Genomic DNA, 6,047 nt, shown 5'->3' on the forward strand with positions numbered 1-6,047 from the left:
TATATACACAATATATAATGTAGACACACACACACACACACACATCATAATCCATTCACTTAGTAAAGTGTAACATAGCATAATGTTTTTTAGAAAAGTTTTTCTTTACTGTGTCTGAGAGTGCACCAATACAAAGAAACTGAACTGCAAACGTTTATCTTTTATCAGATTTTTACATCACTAATAAAACTGTATACTATCCAATGCAAAAAAAATAACTTTAATTGAGTACAATAAAAACTGTCAGTCAGATGCTGTCAGAGTTTTGTGACTGTGTGTCTTTTGGAAAGTAAACTTGAGAGGTTCATTCTGACAAGTTAATACATCTCCTGCATATTTTAGTCTCATAAAAGCTTAAGACTTACGTATAAAAGTGAACTCCAGATGACTCCTATTAAACCAAAAGGTGTCCGATAACCCCAGTTGATGACGAGCTGCTGCTTTCCACGCTCCTCACACTGTCTGCACGTCTCAGACTGCTCCACTTATTGTTACTATTCTTAACATAAAGCAGCTTACTGCTTTTAATCCTGTAAATCGCAGTGATGCTAGCATAAACATTGTTTATTTACGCATAGTTTGCTGTCCAATAGAAATTGAGGACACGGCTGCAAACAAAAACGCAGTCACATGGAAGAATTTGTGTGTGAAGATGTATATCCTTCCTGTATAGACTTTTTCTTTGGGCTTTATTTGTATAGCAGCATTTCATCTGTGTTAAGTTCCCCAACATCTGACACAAACTTTCTTAATCCAGGCAATGCCTGAGTTGTCTTGGCCTCTTTCCTATGTCTGCCACTCATAACCCTTTGAGGTCACTTGATGTTGGAACTGGGGTTTAAACCCCTGAGCTTTCATTTAAAGTCATACAACAAAACCAGTGTGCTAAACGACAGTAAAATGAATCAACATATGCAGAGCCAGCCATCAGATACACAGCTAATATGGTACAGGAACGCTCCACACAAATGCACTGAGGTTTTACCCCCAAGTCCAGCACTCTGATCTGTACACTAACTGAAAGGAGGGAGAAAGCATCAGAGCCAGTAATCAGGACGAAACAACTAAAATTATGTGGGAGGAAAGACACCAGTGATGAACTTCTCAGTGAATGTCTCAGGTAGCAGAAATCTAGTGTGAAAGAGGAGACGTGCAGGCACAGACCCACCCCATTGACACCGGTGAACATCCAGGGAATGGACAGATCTCCTTCAGCGACAGACTGCTGTATCCGAGGTGCACAAAGGAGCGTTACCGCAGATCCTTCCTCCCTGCAGCTGTCAGACTCTTATACTAGCACCACGCCCAAAACTCACAACAAGTGTTCACAAAAATAACAATAAGTCTGCTGCACAATCATTTGTACCGTTAATATTCATTGTAATTACTCAACTGAACAATCATTTGCACTGCTACTCTGCTGTAATTGCACACCTGGGTTTCTTGTCTGCATTGTGATACTTCACTTTACAGTTATTGGTCTGTTGAGATTGTTTTGCACTGAAAACAGGCAATTTCTGATTGTCGGATTCTGATTGTCTACTGTCTCTAAAACAAAACATGTATTTTTTTCTATCCTTGCACAATTTTTTATATTATATTTTTATTAGTAGTAGTCGTATTGGCTAGTCAGTGTTAATTTTTGTTTTGTGTGCACTATCTATAGTTTGTAAAGTAACTAGTGTGTGAACCTCTGTACGGATGCTGCTGTGACACCTAAATTTCCCCTCTGTGGGACAATAAAGGCTATTCTATTCTATTCTATTCTATTCTATTCTATTCTATTCTATTCTATTCTATTCTATTCTATTCTATTCTATTCTATTCTATTCTATTCTATTCTAAATGAAAGGGACCATCAAAGAAACGTAAGCCCCTGCAGATTGAGGAACTGGCTGATACCAGTAAATCAGAGGCTGAGTGTTGTGGTTGTGTTCTGAAGTGTACACAGTGCACATATGCTCTGTTTTAGCTGTTTTTATTTCTGGTCACTAGATGGCACTGTTGGGACATCATACAGCAAAGGAAACTGGTGGAAAACAGAAGTGCCGAAAGAATGAGACTTTTTTTTATTATTAAAAGCTTTATACAAATCACAAGGCAGTATTACAAATACGTATTCAAATGCAAAATAAAGAGGCATAGGTGCAGAACAGACAACTTAAAGAGAAAATAAATAAAATAAAATCAATATATATATATAACAAAACACTGAAAACGGGCAATTACAAGCTACAAAACTGCTAAATTATGTTCTTCAATGATATTTAGAAGTTTCTTAGCTATAGGAGATACCATAATTTTAAGGGCTTTTACATAGATTAGAAACTCATTGAAAAAGACACAAAATATGGGGGACTTTTTTTTTTTTACATTTGGCTTTGCGTATATATGATTTACCAAAAATTATAACAGTGTTCACTAAAAGGGATGTGTTTTTGCAGTCCAGTATAAGTCCAAAAATAATGTCTTTCTGACAGAAATTTTCCAGCTGCGAAAAACTAGGTTGTAACCATTTAAGAACATCTTGCCGAAAAATACCAGAGAAATTACGATGAAAAAATAAATGGTCGGTCGTTTCGACATCAATATTACAGAAAGAACAACAGTTCGTTTCAAACCCAAAACGCTGTTGCAAAAAGTCATTCGAGGGATACATATATTATTAAATGTTCGGTAATGAATTTCTTTCATTTTGGGGGGAATAGGAAATTTCAAATATTGCGTTCTCAAGAGAGGCACACTATCTTTAGGAAAGAAATTTAAGATAGAGTTTTTGTAAGACTGAAAAAGAATGAGACTTAAAGAGAGTTATGTTGAGGAGTCTGTCCTGATATCAGTCATGCAATAAAGTTTTACCTGCTGTCTCCTTATTTCATTTACAACCGCCACAACACCAGGGTCTACAACAACAGACAGAACCCAATATGCTGTGCAAAGATGCCCTTGAGACTGTCCAGTAAGATGAAGGCAGGCAAAGTACACATGCAGCAACATAACTAAGTGTACAGGAACATCCGTCCCGAGTACAAGCTGGTGGTCCCACAGTTGGACTCCACAAAGGTTAGTGGAGGTGGTCAGGTCTAAGATACTGGTGGACTTCCAGATCCAGACTGACAAACAGGTGATGGTTAAGCAGCCAGACAATGTGGTGATTGACAAGCTACAGAAAAAGACTGGAGATAAATGTAGCAATCCCAAGTGACTGTAACATCAGGAAGAAGCTCCTTCCTGATGTTACAGTCACTTGGGATTGTTTCTTGTACTCCACAAAGTATGTGAAGCACTAAGGGCTGTGACCCCCAAACTGGAGGATTGGCTCCAGCAGGTCCAGGTACAACTAAAATTATGTACAGAACCCTTGTTCCCAGGCACATCAAGCATGCATTTTTTTGTTTCCTGGACAAAAAATAAAAATGCATCTCAGATAAATGTTTAGGAGTCAAATTCAAATGATTCACATGGGCCTTCCTTTGCTGCTGTTTGTTTAATGTTTATTTTTAAATACATTCAGATGTAAGTGGTTAATTTTGCCTGAAAGAAATAACCATGAATGTTTGTTTGGACAAGTAGGTGGGACCTGTTGGTCCATGTTGTTACTTTACGGACCCTGATACAACATGGCTGTACCCAACCAGATCTTGAAGGTTATAAATTTGAACAACTGAATAAAACATGAATTTTTAAATCAATGTTTGAAACATTCAATAAATATTTGTCTATATAAGGTGAAATGCTTCTGTTTCATTAATTAACTTTTAATGTTTGATTATTTTTAGAAAGAAAGATCAATTTCAAAAATAATCACTTGTGATATTTTCTTTCCTTAGTTGTAATTGAAATATTAAAAATATGTGGCTATTTGTTAATAAAATACACAGGTGTTTTATGTCATTATAACCCTTGTTTAATTGGCCCAGTTGTGATGTTTACTTCGACCTAAGATAGCTGGGGTCACAAGCTCCTCACTCTGTATTTTGTGGGTCAGAGAATAAAAGGTTTGGGAAACCAAGGCTTTAGGTAGAGTAAGAATAATTTAAAAGACAGGGAAGGATATAGGCTATGGACTCATGCCAGCAGAATTCAACACATTTTAATGGTAGATGGAACAGTTAAACAGGTTTTTCTGGTACTGGTCTTGAATAGAGGTTATTCAAATATGAGCAGATGGGAGTGTCAGCAGTGCCGTTGTATTTTGAAGCTTAATGCAAACATCCATAAGTGAATTTAACCACTTTCCCATACAGACTTGTTCTGGGCAGGTGCCTATCCTCAATGGGCCAGACACTTCACCCACCTTACCTGCTGATGGTGGTCAGAGGGTTTGGTGGCGCCGGTGCATGGCAGCCCCGCCTCTGTCAGTGTGCCCCAGCTGTGACTGGAACTTACCACCATCAGTGTGTAAATGAGTGATTGCCTGAAGTGTTAAGCACCTTGGGGTCCATGTGGACCTCATAATTACTGTATATAAGTTCAAGCCATTAAGTAAGCTAGACTGATTGAGGAGCTTCTAGTCACATTAAAAAGGATCAGCGTCAAGTTACATCCTGCACAACATCAAATCTTTTGATATCTGGAATACCATGTAAATCAGCCTAACTGATCCGATCCACCCACATTATAAACAGTCTCTTTAGTCTCTTGTGTAACGTGGGAATCCTTTGAACTGTTTCTCACATGCCACCTGGTGCTCCCGTAAAAGGATCAGCTGCCACAAGGGGGAGTAAGTGAGAGTTTATAGTTTTTCTCAATTATCTACACACAAATACTGGTGCACAATGACCACAACATATAACTTATGCAGGGGCGGTTCTAGGGGCGGGGCCACAGGGGCATTGGCCCCCATCTGAAGTCTGATTGGCCCCCTGAAGTGCCCCAGTCCTGTCACTCATCTGTCCTTGCCCAAAAATAATGATGGTGGCTGCAGTTCCAGTTCCAACCTTTAGTGGCGCCAGTGAGTCAAATAGGAAAGTCAGTTTTATTGGAGGAAAAAAAAGTTTTTTTACTGACAACGATGGGTAGATTTTCTTACATGTTGTGTGTTTGAGAGTATTTTATTTAAGTACAGTAAAAAAAAATCATGTAAAATTGATAAGGAGAATTTACTGTGAAAGATTTTACAAGTGTTTGAACATGTGTGGCTGATTAAATGTGTAAACATTACAAAAACTGGGGATTTGTGTGCAAGGATGTTGAACAAATACTTGGCCCCTCTGTAAATACTGTGGCCCCTTGATGGCCCCTTACACTGAAAAAATCCTAGATCTGCCACTGAACTTATGAACCAACCCCCTCTGTACTGTAAGTGTAGCACTAAAAAAAGGTAAGTCATTCTGATGGACGGAGAAGTCATTTTACACTGAGCACATCACTGTTCAACTGGTTCTTAATGTCTGCTCATACGATGGTTTGTATGTCATCTGAAAACAGAATACCATTTTAAGAATAAATAGCATTGTTTTAAATGTAGTTTTATTTTTCAGAAGAATTAATGGCCTTTGCCCATCAAGTGTGATTTTTGATTTACATGAAGTGTTCTAAGAGTGAAGCATGCTTTCAGAAAATATGTACAAAAAACTGTAAGCTACAAGTTAACTGATGAAATAAAACTACAGCTAAGCAGGAGTCTAATATTAAATTGCTTGATTTAAAACTAATTTCTGTTATAATGCTGTATTTTCACTTTTTTAATTTGGATGTCTGCCTCGTGAGAATGACAGAAGTCATTAAAATAATTCATATTTTTAAAACTTTTCATTTCTATAAAAGCTTTTATTTTGTTGAATTTTTTTCCGTGTTTGCAAACTGAAAAACAAGCGTATTAATCTGAAAGTTTGGACACACGCCAGCAAATGTCTGAAATAATTGAATTACATGCAAGCTGTATAATTTTGCAAAGTCATCAAAGCGTGAAGGGTAGGGCTGCGTGGAGCAAAAACCTTGCATTGTTTGCCCTGACTCAGACTTAGGAGCTACACTAATAGTCAAATGACGTTTTTATAAATGCAAAAGGAATGTTTTAACGTAACCTCTTACCGTGGTTTAAC

Source organism: Austrofundulus limnaeus, unplaced genomic scaffold (genome assembly GCF_001266775.1).
Source record: "Austrofundulus limnaeus strain Quisiro unplaced genomic scaffold, Austrofundulus_limnaeus-1.0 Scaffold123, whole genome shotgun sequence".
NCBI lineage: Eukaryota > Metazoa > Chordata > Actinopteri > Cyprinodontiformes > Rivulidae > Austrofundulus > Austrofundulus limnaeus.